At 49.7% G+C, this 19,847-nt stretch overlaps 1 pseudogene; it reads right to left on the reverse strand.

Annotated features, from left to right (window-relative positions):
• Positions 1-254: 254 nt before the first annotated feature.
• Positions 255-5,841, reverse strand: LOC140422340 (uncharacterized; annotated as a pseudogene).
• Positions 5,842-19,847: the final 14,006 nt, after the last annotated feature.

Genomic DNA, 19,847 nt, shown 5'->3' on the forward strand with positions numbered 1-19,847 from the left:
GGGATCCAAACAGGAATGCAAGCTGAATAACTTCTCTTGCAAAACATCCTTTTACTCTGTGATCCTGATGAAATTTGAAACCAGGTGTTCGCAACAAGGCTCAAAGAGCATCAGCCCACTGGAGACAAAGTCGTGAGACCGGCCAGTCCAGCAGAATGAAACCCTCCGACCCTCCCGATTGAGCAACTGACAGAATGAATGAAATGCAGTCCTGGATGTAACTGAGAGCAGAAACAATAACAGCAGAATCCAACTCCTGTAATCACTGGTCAATTTATTGGTGTCTCAACAGATGCAATGAATCATGCTTTCCCTTCCCACATTGAGAGGAGGTGAATGGCCTCTACCCAGTATGAATTCGCTGGTGACACTGCAGGTTGGATGACTGAGTGAATCCCTTCCCACACCGAGAGCAGGTGAACGGCCTCTCCCCAGTGTGAACTCGCTGGTGTTTCCGCAGGGTGGATGAATCACTGAATCCCTTCTCGCACTGGGAGCAGGTGAACGGCTTCTCCCCAGTATGAACCCGCTGGTGTGTCTTCAGGTTAGATAACCGAGTGAATCCCTTCCCACACTGAGAGCAGGTGAATGGTCTCTACCCAGTGTGATCTCGATGGTGTGTCTTCAGACTAGATAAATGAGTGAATTGCGTCCCACACTGGGAGCAGCTGAATGGCTTCTCCCCAGTGTGAACTCGCTGGTGTGTCTGCAGGTGGGCTAACCGAGCAAATCCTTTCCCACACTGAGAACAGGTGAATGGCCTCTCCCCAGTGTGACCTCGCTGATGTGACTTCAGGCTGGATAACTGTCTAAATCTCTTCCCACACTGTAAGCAGATGAACAGCTTCTCCCCAGTGTGAATTCGCTGGTGTGACATCAGACTGGAGATTTGAGTGAATCCCTTCCCACACTGAGTGCAGGTGAACGGCCTCTCCCCAGTGTGAACTCGCTGATGTACCCGCAGGGCATATAACCGACTGAATCCCTTCCCACACTGACAGCAGTTGAACGGCCTCTCCCCAGTGTGAACTCGCTGATGTATCCGCAGGTCAGATAACCTACTGAATCCTTTCCCACACTGAGAACAGGTGAACGGCCTCTCCCCAGTGTGAATTTGCTGATGTTTCCTCAGGTAAGATAACCGACTGAATCCCTTCTCACACACAGAGCAGGTGAATGGCCTCTCCCCAGTGTGACTGCGCCGATGAGCTTCCAGCTGAGATGGGACTCTGAATCCCTTCCCACAATCTCCACATTTCCACGGTTTCTCCATGTTTTGGGTCTCCTCGTGTCTCTCCAGGTTGGACAATCAGTTGAAGCCTCGTCCACACACAGAACACGTGTATGGTCTCTCCCCGCTGTGAATGGTACAATGTTTTTTCAGGCTCTGTAACTAGTTAAAGCTCTTTCCACAGTTAGTGCTCTGGAACACACTCACTCGGGTGTGTGTGTCTCGGTGCTTTTCCAGTCACACTGATGGTTTAAATGATTCGATGGCGACAGATCGGGTAAACATTAATTCTTCTGGATTCAAAGGTCGATGATATTCAGATCCTAACAAATCAAGTGGCTCTTTCAGATCGAGACGTGACGTTTGAGTCTTCTGTGTGTAATTCCTCCTCTTGTAATATCCTTAAAAGGAGTTTACAAAGTCAACTCAGTATCGGATAGAAATTCAGAACAAACAATTCTAGTTTCAGAATAACATTCTTTCCTCTCTCATTCCCCAATACCACGTCTCCAATACCTATTCCCCAATACCTCGTCTCCAAGGAGGAATGGAGTATTGGAGCAGTAAGTATAACAACCGTACCTCGGGGATTCGCGGCCAAGTCTCCAGGGAGCGGACTCGGAGGGGCAGGGTATCGGAGCAGTGACTGTAGGAAGGATGAGCTAGCTGACCACTGCACCCTGGTACAGGAGGCCATTCAAGTGGAAGGGGGGGGATGGAAGTGGTAGTTGTCGGGGATTCTGTATGTTGCCTGCCCGGTGCCAGGGTGAGGGGCATCTCTAACCGGCTTGAAAGGATATTGGAGAGGGAGGGGGAGGATCCAGGTGTTGTGGTCCAAATTGGGACAAACAACATCAGCAAGACTCGGAAAGAGGATCTGTTTGGGAATATCAGGAACTAGGAACAAAATTAAAGAACAGGTCCCAAGGGTTATAATCTCTGGGTTATTCCCCGAGCGGTGATGGGGAGTGTGCCTTTTGTTTCTCTTTGTTTGTTGCTGGTCGGCAGGGTTGAGGGAAGGGGTGGACTGGAAGGGCGAGAAGAAGTCAGAGGCCTTGGGCAGGGACCGCCATGCGAGCTGGGCAGGGTAGTTAATGGGAGTGAAGTGGGGGGTTGCTGGATGGAAGGCATGGGGGGGGGGGGGGAGGAGATATTGGGTTGGTTCTTTGTTTGGTTGTGAGAGTGCGAAAGGGGGGAGGTGCTGACGTGGGTGTGGTAAAGGGAGAGATGACGGTGAACATCCAAGGGCGAGCCTGGAGGGGTGCATGCTGGGGACTGGTTTAAAAGGGGATCTGGCTGATCGGCAGGGGAAGGGAGCGGGGCCCCCCTCCCTGACCAGGCTGGTCATGTGGAACATGCGAGGGTTGAATGGGCCGGTTAAACGATCGCGTGTTTTTGGTCATTGGAGCCTGAAGGCGGACGTTGTGCTCTTGCAGCAGATGCAGCTGAAGTTTGGGGATCAGACGAATGGGTGGGGCAGGGGTTCCACTCGGGGTTAGACATGAAGACGAGGTGGTGGCAGTGTTGGTTAATAAGAGAGTGGCTTTTGAGGTGGGGGTGCATTGTGGCCGATCCGGAGGGTGGGGGTAGCTCTGGGATGGTCAGTGGGAAGCTAGAGGGAATGCCAATGGTCATGGTGAATGTTTATGCCCCGAATGTGGGACACTGTGGCCTTTGTGAGGTGGGTGTTAGAGAGGATCCCGACTCGGAGTACTCGGCCATTGTGTTTTTTGACCACGCGCTGCATTGGGTGGATTTGAGGATGGGGGAGGGGCAACGGTTGCAGTGGAGGTTGGATGTGGAGCTATTGGCGGATGAGGGGGTGAGTGAGTGGGTTACAGCTGCTATGTCGAGTAGAACGATATGGAGGACGTCCCAGCCACCACGCTGTGGGATGCAGTAGTTAGGGAGGAATCTGGGTGGATAGGGAGAGGGTTCCCACCTCTCCCACCCTTTCAGGCAGTGAGTTCCAGATTTCAACAAACCTCTGGGGGAAAAGCTTTTCCTCACATCTCCTCTAAACGTCCTGCCGATTTCTTTAAATCTGTGCCCCTAGTTATTGACCCCTCCACTAAGGGAAAAAGTACCTTCCGAGCCACCCTATCTCTGTCTCTCAGAATTGTTTTCATCTCATTCAGTTCCCCTCTCAGCCTTCTCTGTTCCAGGGAAACAACCCCAGTCTCTCTTCATAGCTAAAACACTCCAGCCCTGGCAACATCCTAGTGAATCTCCTCTGCACCCTCACCAGTGCAATCACTTCTTTTCTATAGTGTGGTGAGCAGAACTGCACACAGTACTCCAGCTGAGGTTTAACCAGCATTTTATACAGCTCCAGCATAACCTCCCTGCTCTTATATTCAATGCCTCTGTTAATAAAAGAAAGAATCCCATTGGCCTTCTTAACCAGCTTATCCACCTGCCCTGCTGCCTTCAGAGATCTGTGGATATGCACACCAAGTCACTTTGCTCTTCTGTACTTCATAGGGTCCGACCATTCATTGTATATTCCCTTGCCTTGTTAGTCCTACCAAAATGCACAACATCACACTTTTCTTGTTTAAATTCCATTTGTCACTCTTCTGCCCATCTTTTTTTCAAATATATTTCGAGCATCCAATAATTTTTTTCCAATTAGGGGGCAATTTAGCGTGGCCAATCCACCTACCCTGCACATCTTTTGGGTTGTGGGGATGAGACCCAAGCAGACATGGGGAGAATGTGTAAACTCCACACCAACAGTGACCCGGGCCGGGATTGAACCTGGACCCTCGGCGCCGGGAGGTGGCAGTGCTAACCACTGCACCATCCTGCTGCCCCCTCTTCTGCCCATCTAACCAGCCCATCTATATTGTCCTGTAATCTAAGGCCTTGTTCCTTACTATTACCACACCACCATTTTTTGTGTCATCTGTGAACTTACTAATCATACCTCCTACATTCACATCCAGATCATTAATGTGTACTACAAACAACAAGTGACCCAGCACTGATCCCTGCAGAACACCGCTGGACACAGGCTTCCAGGCACAAAAACAACCTTCAAACATCACCCTCTGCCTCCGACCACTAAGCCAGTTTTGGATCCAGTTTGCCAAATTGCCCTGAATCCCCTGTGCTCTTACCTTCAGCATCAGCCTCCCATGTGGGAGTTTGTCAAAAGCCTTACTAAAGTCCATGTAGACTACATCAACCACACTACCCACATCGACAAACCTCGTCACCTCTTCAAAAAATTCAATCAAATTTGTAAGACATGCTCTCCCTTGTTTAATCTTTGCCTCTCCAAGTGGAGATTAATTCTGTCCCTCAGAATGTATTGCAGTACTTTCCCTGGCAGTGAAGATAGACTCACTGGCTTGTAATTTCCTGGTTTGTCCCTACTTGCCTTCTTGAACAATGGCACCACATTAGCTGTCTTCCAGTCCTCAGACACCTCTCCTGTGGCCAGAGAAGATTTGAAAATTGTCAGAGCCTCTGCAATCTTCTTCCTTGCCTCCCACAGCAGCCTGGAACACATCTCATCTGGCCCTGGGGATTTATTCGCTTTCAGACCTGGTAAAACTGTTCATACCTTCTCCCTCTCAATGTTAAGTTGTTCAAGCAAATCACAATGTGCCTCTGTGATTTCTATACCTATATCATCCTTCGCCGTAGTGAACAAAAGTGCTCATTTAACACCTCACCTGTGTCTTCCAGTTTCATACACACATTGCCACATTGGTCCCTACTCTTACCCTGGTCAACCTGCTGCTCCAAATACACTTATAAAACATTGTTGGATTTTCCTGTATTTTACCTGACAGTGCTTTTCCATGCTCCCTCTTTGCTCTCCTAATTCCTTTCTTAAGTAATCCTTTGCACTTTATCTGTTCCTCTAGGACTTCTGCTTTGAGTCCTCGGTATCTGTGATAAGACTCACCTTTAATTCCTTATCCAACCCTGGATATCCCTTGACATGGGACCCTGGAGCTGTGAAGCAAAGCGCTAACCAGGGCTACCGTGCCGCCATGTGCGCTGATTCTGTCTTATGTTTTTTAAACCCCCCCCCCCCACATTCTGTAACGTACGAGATCCCAACCTCAAATTCAGATGTTTCAATTTTATTGGCTTGCTCCTCCTGGGCTTTCCATGAGCGAATTCAATTTATCCATTTCAAGTTGACTCTGTTGTTAGTCAGTTCCCCAATACTTTGGGGTGTGTGAGCTGCATTGTTATCCTCCTGTTTTTATAGAATCTAACCCTCTTTCCCCACTCACTATGTGGACATGTTGACTAGTTGTTGAATTGCTGACATTTGATCTGGAGGCTGTGCTCCCTCAGATATCCTGTTCTGAATGAATTCCCAATGTCTGGTTGTATTTCTGCGGCGATATCTCTTGTTCTCTGGGCCCATTTCCCGCCAGTTTTTCTGCTGCTTTCATTGTTTGAAAAATGTTGAAAAGAAAATAAATAAAAATATTTACATTTGCGGGTGTCTGGCGGGAGGTGCGCGGCTTCCCTTCCGACAGGGAGCCGCTTCAGCTCTTTCCGTGCAGCCTGGTCAAGCTGCCGAGAGCCTCGGGACTCACTGCTCGGTGTCGCCGGTCGGTGCTGCGGGTCTGACGGGAGGACAACCCCACTCAGTGACCTTCCCCTCCCCCGGCCCGGAACTACGCATGTGCGGCTGCGGCGGCGCCCACCCCCCTGACCTTCCTGTGACGTAATGGCCAATGGGAAGAGTTGGAGAACCGGAAGGTCTCCGGTCTTCCAGCCAATCAGCACGCGGGCTTTGTGTAAATTAGATTGAGCTTCACACAGACTGAAACGTCCTCCTGTCTCCAACATCTGTGATTAAAACACTTTCTTTTCTTCCCCATTCCATTTATTTTCTCATTCTCACCTTCAATTGGTCACTTGCAGCAACTGAAGTGAAAGGAAGTGAATCCAGGGAGGGTGCAGACTCTGGAAAGCTTGGCCCAGATCTCTCTCTCTCTCTCTCTGAAAGACATTGACATCCTTTGCTCCCTCAGCTTGACACGGGGAGAACATGCAGATGCCGCACAGACAGTGGGACCAGGCTTTTGGACCGAGCCCCTGGGTGGTTCCAATGTGCTTGGCCCAGCGGTCGCCTGAAGGGTCTCCTGTCTCCGACCCACACTTGGGCCGAGGTGTTTATGTCACAAAGGCCCCTGGGTTAAGGGGGTCGCTCTGCCCGCCTCATCCAGGTAGATTGTACTCGGGTGAGGCCTCAGGGAATCGGAGGTTGCAGATTCCTTGGCCTCCTGTAGGGTTACAATACTGGGGAAAATGGTGCTGAGGTAGAGGGGCCAATTATTTCATCGAATGGTTGAGCAGGCTTGATGGGCCTAATGCAGCTCCTATTTATTCTGTGTTGAAACGCATGAAAGCACAGTGATTAGCACTGTTGCTTCACAGCTCCAGGATCCCAGGTTTGATTCCCGGCTTGGGTCACCGTCTGTGCAGTCTGCACGTTCTCCCTGTGTCTGCGTGGGTTTCCTCCCACAAGTTCCGAAAGACGTGCTGTTCGGTGAAATGAAAAATGAAATGAAAATCGCTTATTGTCACAAGTCGGCTTCAAATGAAGTTACTGTGAAAAGCCACATTCGAACACCTGTTCGGAGAGGCTGGTACGGGAATTGAACCCGCACTGCTGGCCTTGTTCTGTTTTACAACCCAGCGCTTTAGCCCTGTGCTAAACCAGCCCCTCAGTGATTTGGACATTCTGAATTTTCCCTCTGTGTACACGAACAGGCGACGGAATGAGGCGACGCGGGGTTTTTCACAGTAACTTCACTGCAATGTTAATGTAAGCCTACTTGTGACAATAAAGATTATTATTATTATAAAGCAGTGAGCATGGATCTGTCAAACAGCCTGAATCAGCACCTTCAGGAAAATTGGGAGGTTTATATTAAATACAGCAGAGAGCGAATGGAGGGAGAGTGTGTGGGATGGAGATTTACAACTTTTTGGAACATAGGAACTGGAGCAGGCCATTCAGCCCCTGGAACCTGTCCCGCTATTCAATGAGATTATGGCTTATCTGTGACCTATCTCCATATACCTGCATTTGGCCCATATTCCTTCATATCTTTGATTTACAAAAATCTAACTATCTCATTTAAAATGAACAACTGATCTAACTTCAACTGCAGTTTGTGGGAGAGAGTTCCAAACTTCTACAACTCTTTGAGTGAAGAAGTTCTTCCGAACATCTCTCTTGAATGGTCTAGCCATAATTTTATTTTTTAATAAACATTTTATTGAGGTATTCTTGGTGTAGAAACAACAAAATAGAAAAGATACATGAAACCATAAACATCGTGCAAAAACCGTTTACCTTTCGTACAGGTCTCACCCTCATTGACCCCGGAGTCTAACCTAACCTACTCTCCCCCTTCCCCCGCCCCCCCCTCCCCCTAATGACCCCCGACTCTAACTTAACCTACTCTCCCCCCCTCCCCCGTCTGATGACGTTTAATTTTCCGCAAGGAAGTCGACGAACGGTTGCCACCTCCGAGTGAAACAGTGAACCTCTCAAGGCAAACTTAATTTTCTCCATACAGAGAAAGCTAGCCATGTCCGATAACCAGATCTCCGACTTCAGGGGCTCTGGGTCCCCCCCATGCCAAAAGTATCTGTCTCCGGGCTACCAGGGAAGCAAAGGCCAGAACATCCGCCTCTCTCTCCTTCCGGATTCCCGGAACTTCCGACAACCCGAAAATCACCACCTCTGGACCTAGCGCCACCCTTGTTTTTAACACCGTGGATATGACCTACACAAACCCCTGCCAGAATCCCCGAAGCTTTGGACATGTCTAAAACATGTGGACATGGTGCACCTATCCTCCACCTAAAAGAATCTGATCATCCGGGCCACTGTCATGTGAGCCCGGTGCACAACCTTAAATTGTATCAGGCTGAGCCTGGCACATGTGGCAGACGTGTTGACGCTAAACGCGTCTGCCCATAAACCATCCTCTATCTCTCCTCCCACTTACGCTTCAGCTCGTCGGTCTACGTCTCCTCCGACCCCATAAGCTCCTTATAGATGTCTGAGACGCTCCCCTCCCCTACCCACCCTCTGGGAATTACCCTGTCCTGTATCCCTCTCAGCGGTAGGAGCAGGAAGGTTGACACCTGTTTACGAAGGAAGTCCCGCACCTGCAGATACCTGAATTTGTTTCCCCTCGCCAGCCCAAACTTTTCCTCCAGCACCCTCATACTCGGGAAACTCCCCTCTATGAACACATTCCCCATCCTCTCAATCCCCACTCTCCGCCATACCCGGAACACCCCATCCATACTCCCCGGGGCAAACCGGTGGTTAGCACAAATTGGGGCCCAGACCGATGCTCCCACTGCTCCCACATGCCACATCCACTGGACCCAAACTCTCAGGGCCGCCACCACCACTGGACTCGTGGAGTACCGTGCCAGCGGGAATGGCAGAGACGCAGACGGGTGGTCTTACAAGAAGCCGCCTCCTTACGCACCCACGCCGACCCCTCCCCCACCACCCACTTCCTGATCATGGCTATGTTAGCTGCCCAGTAATAATTGCTAAAATATGGCAGCGCCAGCCCACCCTCTCCCTGGCTCCGCTCGAGCATTACCTTCCTTACCCGCGGAGTCTTGCCTGCCCAGATGAAGCCCGAGATCACTGTGTTGACCCGCTTAAAAAAGGAACGCGGAATAAAAATGGGGAGACATTGAAATACAAATAGGAACCTCGGGAGGACCGTCATTTTCACCGTTTGCATCCTCCCGACCAGAGACAACGGGAGCGCGTCCCATCTCCGAAAATAGTCCTTCCTTTGGTCCACTAGCCGGGCCAGATTCAAGTTATGCAGCCGGTCCCATTCCCGTCCCACTTGGATGCCCGGGTACCTAAAACTACACCCTACCTACCTGAACGGCAGCTCCACCAGTTGCCCCTCCTGTCCCCGCACCTGAACCACAAACATCTCAGTCTTATCCATAGAACATAGAACATTACAGCGCAGGACAGGCCCTTCGGCCCTCGATGTTGCGCCGACCTGTGAAACCACTCTAAAGCCCATCTACACTATTCCCTTATCGTCCATATGTCTATCCAATGACCATTTGAATGCCCTTAGTGTTGGCGAGTCCACTACTGTTGCAGGCAGGACATTCCACGCCCCTACTACTCTCTGAGTAAAGATCCTACCTCTGACATCTGTCTTATATCTATCTCCCCTCAATTTAAAGCTATGTCCCCTTGTGCTAGACATCACCATCCGAGGAAAAAGGCTCTCACTGTCCACCCTATCCAATCCTCTGATCATCTTGTATGCCTCAATTAATTCACCTCTTAACCTTCTTCTCTCTAATGAAAACAGCCTCAAGTTCCTCAGCCTTTCCTCATAAGATCTTCCCTCCATACCAGGCAACATTCTGGTAAATCTCTTCCAGTCTTCTTCCAGCTAGCCAATTTCTGATCCAAACTAAATCTCCCTGAATCCCATGCTTCCGTATTTTCTGCAGTAGCCTACCGTGGGGAACCTTATCAAACGCTTTACAGAAATCCAGATACACCACATCAACTGCTTTACCCTCATCCACCTGTTTGGTCACCTTCTCAAAGAACTCAATAAGGTTTGTGAGGCACGACCTACCCTTCACAAAACCGTGTTGACTATGTCTAATCAAATTATTCCTTTCCAGATGATTATACACCCTATCTCTTATAAACCTTTCCAAGATTTTGCCCACAACAGAAGTAAGGCTCACTGGTCTATAGTTACTGGGGTTGTCTCTACTCCTCTTCTTGAACAAGGGGACAACATTTGCTATCCTCCAGTCTTCAGGCACTATTCCTGTAGACAAAGATGACTTAAAGATCAAAGCCAAAGGCTCAGCAATCTCCTCCCTAGCTTCCCAGAGAATCCTAGGATAAATCCCATCCGGCCCAGGGGACTTATCTATTTTCACACTTTCCAGAATTGTTAACACCTCCTTCTTATGAACCTCAAGCCCTTCTAGTCTAGTAGCCTGAATCTCAGTATTCTACTCGACAACATTGTCTTTTTCCTGTGTGAATACTGACGAAAAATATTCATTTAGCACCTCTCCTATCTCCTCGGACTCCAAGCACAACTTCCCACTACTGTCCTTGACTGGCCCTACTCTTACCTTCATCATTCTTTTATTCCTGACATATCTATAGAAAGCTTTAGGGTTATCCTTGATCCTACCTGCCAAAGACTTCTCATGTCCCCTCCTGGCTCTTCTTAGCTCTCTCTTGAGGTCCTTCCTAGCTAACTTGTAACTCTCGAGCACCCTAACTGAACCTTCATGTCTCATCTTTACATAAGCCTCTTTCTTCCTCTTGACAAGTGTTTCGACTGCCTTAGTAAACCACGGTTCCCTTGCTTGACCACTTCCTCCCTGCCTGACAGGTACATACTTATCAAGGACACGCAGTAGCTGTTCCTTGAACAAGTTCCACATTTCCATTGTGCCCATCCCCCGCAGTTTTCCTCTCCATCCGATGCATCCTAAGTCTTGCCTCATCGCATCATAATTGCCTTTCCCCCAGATATAACTCTTGCCCTGCGGTATATACCTATCCCTTTCCATCACTAAAGTAAACGTAATTGAATTGTGGTCACTATCACCAAAGTGCTCACCTACCTCCAAATCTAACACCTGTCCTGGTTCATTACCCAGTACCAAATCCAATATGGCCTCGCCTCTCATTGGCCTATCTACATACTGTGTCAGGAAACCCTCCTGCACACATTGGACAAAAACGGACCCATCTAAAGTACTCGAACTATAGCGTTTCCAGTCAATATTTGGAAAGTTAAAGTCCCCCATAACAACTACCCTGTTGCTTTCGCTCCTATCCAGAATCATCTTTGCAATCCTTTCCTCTACATCTCTGGAACTTTTCGGAGGTCTATAGAAAACCCCTACGAGGGTGACCTCTTCTTTCCTGTTTCTAAAGCGGTATACTTGTTACTAAGGGGAACGACCACAGGGGATCCCTGTACTGACTGCTTCCTCCCAGCCCCTCTCACCGTCACCCATCTATCTTTATTCTTCGGAGTAACTACATCCCTGAAGCTTCTATCTATGACCACCCCTGCCTCCCGAATGATCCGAAGTTCATCTAGCTCCAGCTCCAGTGCCCTACGCGGTTTCTGAGGAGCTGGAGATGGGTGCACTTCCCACAGATGAAATCAGCAGGGACACTTTCGGCGTCCCTCACCTCAAACATTCTGCAGGAGGAACATTGCACTGCCTTCCCTGCCATCCTATCTAGATTTAAAAAAGAAAACGAAAGAAAGAGCTTACCTGTTATTCACTCCCCTTCTCAGCAAGCACTCACTCAGCAACCTCTGCGCCCTGCACGATAACACCCGAGGGAAAATAAAAGAAAAACTACTTACCAGTCACCAGCCAATCCCTTACCTGCAGGCTGTGATGTCACAGTTCAACTTCTTTCTACTTCTACCTGCCCTCGTGCCTTCCTCTTGATCTTTACAGCGGTTGTTTTTTTTTGATTAGAGGAGGAGGTAGGGAGGGAAACACTGAAGAAGTGTTTCGGGTTTAAGTGTCACTTGACAACAGCTCTTCCACAAACCACTTCAAGTTAGGGTGACCACAACGGAGGTATGCAAATTTCCCTTGCAACAGTCAATCAGCAGCTCCGCTCTACTGCCCTCTGCTGAATGTTTAGCTTACACCCTCAAAAGCAGCCGAATTCCCCGAAAATGTTCATGATTTCCTTCAACCCGTCTACTGGGTCAGAAACGTACAGAAGATCATCCGCATAGAGCGAAACCCTGTGCTCCACCCCCCCCCCCCCCGCCCCCCCCCCCCCCCCCACCCCCGACCAGTCTAGCTCCTTGAAGCTCTCAGAGAATTGCCAGCGGCTCTATAGCCAGCACAAACAGTAGTGGGGAGAGGGGGCATCCCTGTCTCGTCTCCCGTGCAGTCCAAAATAGTCCGAAGTTGTCCTGTTCGTCCACACACTTGCCACAGGAGCCTGATACAGTAACCTGACCCAGTCAATAAAGCCCCGCCCAAATACGAACCATCCCAGTACCTCCCACAGATAATCCCATTCTACCCCATCAAAAGCCTTTTCTGCATCCATTGCGACCACTACCTCAACCTCCCTACCTTCCGGGGACATCATGATCACATTTAACAGCCTTCTTACATTGGCCACCAACTGCTTATCCTTAACAAACCCCTTCTGGTCCTCCCCAATAACGTCCGGAACACAATCCTCAATCCTGGAGGACAAGATTTTGGTCAGTAACTTGGCATCCATATTCAGCAGGGAGATCAGCCTGTCAGACCCACAGCTCCGGGTTCTTGTCCCGCTTAAGAATCAGCGAAATCATTGCCTGTGACATCGTCGGGCACAGCACCCCTCTCTCCCTTGCCTCAGTGAACATCCGCAACAACACTGGCCCCAATATCCCCGAGAACATTTTATAGAACTCTACTGGGTACCCGTCCGGACCCGGGACCTTACCTGCCTGCATTGCCTTCAAGCCGTCCACTATCTCTTCCAGCCTAATTGGGGCCCCCAGCCCTTCTACCCGCTCCACGTCCACCATTGGGAAATTCAGCCCCTCCAAGAAGCGCCTCATCCCCTCTGGCCCCACAGGGGTTTCCGATCTGTAAAGCCTGCTGTAAAAATCTCTGAACGCCTTATTCACCCCTACCGAATCACCAACCAGGTTCCCATCTCCGTCCTTTACTTTCCCTATCTCCCTACCTGCCTCCCTCTTCCTAAGCCGCTGTGCGAGCATTCTACTGGTCTTCTCCCAATGTTCATAAATCGCTCCCCTCGCCTTTCTCAGCTGCTCCACCGCCCTCCCTGTGGTCAGCAAACTAAACCCCGCCTGCAACCTCCGTCGTTCCCTGAATAGCCCTGCCTCTGGGGTCTCCGCATATCTCCTATCAATCTGTAGTATCTCCTTTACCAGTCTGTCCATCTCTGTCCTCTCAAGCTTCTCCCTATGAGCCCGGATCGAGATCAGCTCCCCCCTTACCACCGCCTTCAGTGCTTCCCAAACCACTGCTGCCGAAGTTTCCCCCGTGTCAACAAGGAACAAAGAACAAAGAAATGTACAGCACAGGAACAGGCCCTTCGGCCCTCCAAGCCCGTGCCGACCATACTGCCCGACTAAACTACAATCTTCTACACTTCCTGGGTCCGTATCCTTCTATTCCCATCCTATTCATATATTTGTCAAGATGCCCCTTAAATGTCCCTATCGTCCCTGCTTCCACTACCTCCTCCGGTAGTGAGTTCCAGGCACCCACTACCCTCTGCGTAAAAAACTTGCCTCGTACATCTACTCTAAACCTTGCCCCTCTCACCTTAAACCTATGCCCCCTAGTAATTGACCCCTCTACCCTGGGGAAAAGCCTCTGACTATCCACTCTGTCTATGCCCCTCATAATTTTGTATACCTCTATCAGGTCACCCCTCAACCTCCTTCGTTCCAGTGAGAACAAACCGAGTTTATTCAATCGCTCCTCATAGCTTATGCCCTCCATACCAGGCAACATTCTGGTAAATCTCTTCTGCACCCTCTCTAAAGCCTCCACATCCTTCTGGTAGTGTGGCGACCAGAATTGAACACTATACTCCAAGTGTGGCATAACTAAGGTTCTATACAGCTGCAACATGACTTGCCAATTCTTATACTCAATGCCCCGGCCAATGAAGGCAAGCATGCCGTATGCCTTCTTGACTACCTTCTCCACCTGTGTTGCCCCTTTCAGTGACCTGTGGACCTGTACTCATAGATCTCTTTGACTTTCAATACTCTTGAGGGTTCTACCATTCACTGTATATTCCCTACCTGCATTAGCCCTTCCAAAATGCATTATCTCACATTTGTCCGGATTAAACTCCATCTGCCATCTCTCCGCCCAAGTCTCCAGACAATCTAAATCCTGCTGTATCCTCAGACAGTCCTCATCGCTATCCGCAATTCCACCAACCTTTGTGTCGTCTGCAAACTTACTAATCAGACCAGTTACATTTTCCTCCAAATCATTTATATATACTACAAAGAGCAAAGGTCCCAGCACTGATCCCTGTGGAACGCCACTGGTCACAGCCCTCCAATTAGAAAAGCATCCCTCCATTGCTACCCTCTGCCTTCTATGGCCTAGCCAGTTCTGTATCCACCTGGCCAGTTCACCCCTGATCCCGTGTGACTTCACCTTTTGTACTAGTCTACCATGAGGGACCTTGTCAAAGGCCTTACTGAAGTCCATATAGACAACATCTACTGCCCTACCTGCATCAATCATCTTAGTGACCTCCTCGAAAAACTCTATCAAGTTAGTGAGACACGACCGCCCCTTCACAAAACCGTGCTGCCTCTCACTAATACGTCCATTTGCTTCCAAATGGGAGTAGATCCTGTCTCGAAGAATTCTCTCCAGTAATTTCCCTACCACTGAAGTAAGGCTCACCGGCCTGTAGTCCCCGGGATTATCCTTGCTACCCTTCTTAAACAGAGGAACAACATTGGCTATTCTCCAGTCCTCCGGGACATCCCCTGAAGACAGCGAGGATCCAAAGATTTCTGTCAAGGCCTCAGCAATTTCCTCTCCAGCCTCCTTCAGTATTCTGGGGTAGATCCCATCAGGCCCTGGGGACTTATCTACCTTAATATTTTTTAAGACACCCAACACCTCGTCTTTTTGGATCACAATGTGACCCAGGCTATCTACACCCCCTTCTCCAGACTCAACATCTACCAATTCCTTCTCTTTGGTGAATACTGATGCAAAGTATTCATTTACTACCTCGCCCATTTCCTCTGGCTCCACACATAGATTCCCTTGCCTATCCTTCAGTGGGCCAACCCTTTCCCTGGCTACCCTCTTGCTTTTTATGTACGTGTAAAAAGCCTTGGGATTTTCCTTAACCCTATTTGCCAATGACTTTTCATGACCCCTTCTAGCCCTCCTGACTCCTTGCTTAAGTTCCTTCCTACTTTCCTTATATGCCACACAGGCTTCGTCTGTTCCCAGCCTTTTAGCCCTGACAAATGTCTCCTTTTTCTTTTTGACGAGGCCTACAATATCACTCGTCATCCAAGGTTCCCGAAAATTGCCGTATTTATCTTTCTTCCTCACAGGAACATGCCTGTCCTGTATTCCTTTCAACTGACACTTGAAAGCCTCCCACATGTCAGATGTTGATTTGCCCTCAAACATCCGCCCCCAATCTATGTTCTTCAGTTCCCGCCTAATATTGTTATAATTAGCCTTCCCCCAATTTAGCACATTCATCCTCGGACCACTCTTATCCTTGTCCACCAGTACTTTAAAACTTACTGAATTGTGGTCACTGTTACCGAAATGCTCCCCTACTGAAACATCTACCACCTGGCCGGGCTCATTCCCCAATACCAGGTCCAGTACCGCCCCTTCCCTAGTTGGACTGTTTACATATTGTTTTAAGAAGCCCTCCTGGATGCTCCTTACAAACTCCGCCCCGTCTAAGCCCCTGGCACTAAGTGAGTCCCAGTCAATATTGGGGAAGTTGAAGTCTCCCATCACCACAACCCTGTTGTTTTTACTCTTTTCCAAAATCTGTCTACCTATCTGCTCCTCTGTCTCCCGCTGGCTGTTGGGAGGCCTGTAGTATACCCCCAACATTGTGACTGCTTATTCCTGATCTCTACCCATATAGCCTCACTGCCCTCTGAGGTGTCCTCTCGCAGTATAGCTGTGATATTCTCCCGAACAAGTAGCGCAACTCCGCCTCCCCTTTTACATCCCCCTCTATCCCGCCTGAAACATCTAAATCCTGGAACGTTTAGCTGCCAATCCTGCCCTTCCCTCAACCAGGTCTCTGTAATGGCAACAACATCATAGTTCCAAGTAGTAATCCAAGCTCTAAGTTCATCTGCCTTACCCGTAATGCTCCTTGCATTAAAACATATGCACTTCAGGCCACCAGACCAGCTGTGTTCAGCAACTTCTCCCCGTCTGCTCTGCCTCAGAGCCACACTGTCCCTATTCCCTAGTTCTCCCTCAATGCTCTCACCTTCTGACCTATTGCTCCCATGCCCACCCCCCTGCCATACTAGTTTAAACCCTCCCGTGTGACACTAGCAAACCTCGCGGCCAGGATATTTATGCCTCTCCAGTTTAGATGCAACCCGTCCATCTTATACAGGTCACACCTGCCCCGGAAGAGCTCCCAGTGGTCCAGATAACGGAAACCCTCCCTCCTGCACCAGCTGTTTAGCCACGTGTTTGTCTGCTCTATCTTCCTATTTCTAGCCTCACTGGCACGTGGTACAGGAAGTAATCCCGAGATTACAACCCTCGAGGTCCTGTCTTTTAACTTTCTGCCTAGCTCCCTGAACTCCTGCTGCAGGACCTCATGCCCCTTCCTGCCTATGTCGTTAGTACCAATATGTACAACGACCTCTGCCTGTTTGCCCTCCCCCTTCAGGATTCCCTCTACCCGTTCGGAGACATCCTGGACCCTGGCACCAGGGAGGCAACATACCATCCTGGAGTCTCTTTCACGTCCACAGAAGCGCCTATCTGTGCCCCTGACTATAGAGTCCCCTATTACTATTACTCTTCTGCGCTTTGACCCTCCCTTCTGAACATCAGAGCCAGCCGTGGTGCCACTGCTCTGGCTGCTGCTGTTTTCCCCTGATAGGCTATCCCCCCCGACAGTATCCAAAGGGGTATATCTGTTCGAGAGGGGGACAACCACAGGGGATTCCTGCACTGACTGCCTGCCCTTTCTGGTGGTCACCCATTTCTCTGCCTGCACCTTGGGTGTGACCACATTTACATAACTGCGATCTATGACGCTTTCCGCCACCTGCATGCTCCTAAGTGCATCCAATTGCTGCTCCAACCGAACCATGCGGTCTGTGAGGAGCTGCAGTTGGGTGCACTTTCTGCAGATGAAGCCATCCGGGACGCTGGAAGCCTCCCGGACCTGCCACATCTCACAGTCAGAGCACAGCACCCCTCTAACTGACATTGCGTCAATTAATTAAAATTAAAATTTGTCTTTTTTTTTTTAATACTTTTTTTTTTTTTAATTGCAAAGTTACTGTCAACTATCTGTTTCCTAGCACTAGATTTCTATTAGAAATGCGATAGCTAACTATAATACTCTCCGATCTCTGGCTTAGATATCCTCTAAATTATAATTAAGTTATTATGTTTAATTAGTTCCCTAATACTCAAATTTTTTTAAAATTTAGGTTAGAATCCCAACCAGCCACTCTGGCCACAGCTTTTCTGTGATGTCACTTCAGTTTCCCCCCGACACACACAATTTGAAAAAAGGTATAAAAGTAAAAATCACTTACTTACCTTCTTACCTTCTGAGATGTTCTCAGGTTCTCTCGCTGACAGAGACTGCTCCTCCACCTCCGATCCTTGACCTGCACAATGCTAATAATATAATAATATAATATGGCACTTACCTTACACCAATGGGTCTTATTATTAGGTTAGAGGAGGAGGGCGGGTGGGAGACACTACACGTGTAGTGTCTCGGGTTTCCTCTCCACCAGAATTTATTGGTTGGGGGGGGGGGGGACTTGCCAGAGGTCGAACTTCCGGTTCCCGCCTTATATAAAAACAAATAAAACAGAAAAGAAGAACAGACACGGGACCAGGCAAGGCTTTTTAAATACACTACTCACCTCCCAGAAGTCCCCTGCGCACCGCTGCCGCCGAAATCCAAAGGGCTGCTCCTGTAAAGGTAAGAGCTTTTAAACTCACCTCCCAGAAGGCCCCTGCGCACCGCTGCCGCCGAAATCCAAAGGGCTGCTCCTGTAAAGGTAAGAGCTTTTAAACTCACTACTCACCTCCCAGAAGGCCCCTGCGCACCGCTGCCGCCGAAATCCAAAGGGCTGCTCCTGTAAAGGTAAGGCTTTTTAAATACACTACTCTCCTCCCAGAAGGCCCCTGTGCACCGCTGCCGCCGAAATCCAAAGGGCTGCTCCTATAAAGGTAAGAGCTTTTAAACTCACTACTCACCTCCCAGAAGGCCCCTGCGCACCGCTGCCGCCGAAATCCAAAGGGCTGCTCCTGTAAAGGTAAGAGCTTTTAAACTAACTACTCACCTCCCAGAAGGCCCCTGCGCACCGCTGCCGCCGAAATCCAAAGGACTGCTCCTGTAAAAGTAAGGCTTTTTAAATACACTACTCACTTCCCAGAAGGCCCCTGCGCACCGCTGCCGCCGAAATCCAAAGGGCTGCTCCTGTAAAGGTAAGAGCTTTTAAACTCACTACTCACCTCCCAGAAGGCTGCGCACCGCTGCCGCCGAAATCCAAAGGGCTGCTCCTGTAAAGGTAAGAGCTTTTAAACTCACTACTCACCTCCCAGAAGGCCCCTGCGCACCGCTGCCGCCGAAATCCAAAGGGCTGCTCCTGTAAAGGTAAGAGCTTTTAAACTCACTACTCACCTCCCAGAAGGCTGCGCACCGCTGCCGCCGAAATCCAAAGGGCTGCTCCTGTAAAGGTAAGACTTTTTAAATACACTACTCACCTCCCAGAAGGCCCCTGCGCACCGCTGCCGCCGAAATCCAAAGGGCTGCTCCTGCTCATTGACCTGCAGGTAGTTCTGAATACATTTCCTCAGCCGCTCGCACACCCCTTCGTCAGCCAAAAGTCCCACATCTAACCTCCAGTGTGGGCGCTGGTTACTGTCTTTACTAACCTGTAGGTCATCCCAGTACGGTGCATGGTCTGAGATTGTAATCACCGAATATCCCGTGTCCACTACCCCAGCCAGAAAGACCCTGCTCAAAATAAAGAAATCAATCCGGGAATATACTTTATGCACGTATGAGTAGAAGGAAAACTCCTTCAGCCTCGGCTGTCTAAATCTCCACGGATCCACCCCGCCCATCAGCTCCATGAACCCTCTTAGTTCCTTTGCAATTGCTGGCACCCTGCCCGTTTTTGAGCTTGACCGGTCTAAGCCAGGGTCCATAACTGTATTGAAGTCTCCTCCCATGACCAACCTGTGTGAGTCCAGGTCCGGTATCTTTCCCAGCATCCTCCTAATAAACTCCACATTGTCCCAATTTGGCGCATACACATATACATTAATACCACCTACACCCCCCCCTAGCTTCCCACTGACCATCATGTACCGACCTCCCACGTCCGAGACTGTTCTACCCGCCTCAAACACCACCCGCTTATTGATCAGGATCGTGACCCCTCTAGTCTTTCAATCTAGTCCCGAGTGAAACACCTGGCTGACCCAGCCTTTCCCCAATCTAACCTGGTCCGTTACCTTAAGGTGCGTCTCCTGCAACATTATCACGTCCACCTTCAATCCCCTAAGTTGCGCGAGCACACGTGCCCTTTTAACCGGTCCATTTAATCCTCGAACATTCCAGATGATCAGCCTAGTTGGGGGGCTCATTTGCCCCCCCCCCCCCCACCCCCTCCGCTGCTCAGCCATCCCCTTTTTTAGGCCCACCTCCAGCCCGTGTTCCGCGCCTCCACCGGTCCGCCCCCAAGCAGCCCCCGACTTCCTCTCTGTCCCTCAGCCCAAGTCCCTCCCTCGTCAGCAGAACATTCACCACCGCCACCGCCCCCCCCCC

This window comes from Scyliorhinus torazame, chromosome 5, assembly GCF_047496885.1.
Source record: "Scyliorhinus torazame isolate Kashiwa2021f chromosome 5, sScyTor2.1, whole genome shotgun sequence".
Classification (NCBI taxonomy): domain Eukaryota; kingdom Metazoa; phylum Chordata; class Chondrichthyes; order Carcharhiniformes; family Scyliorhinidae; genus Scyliorhinus; species Scyliorhinus torazame.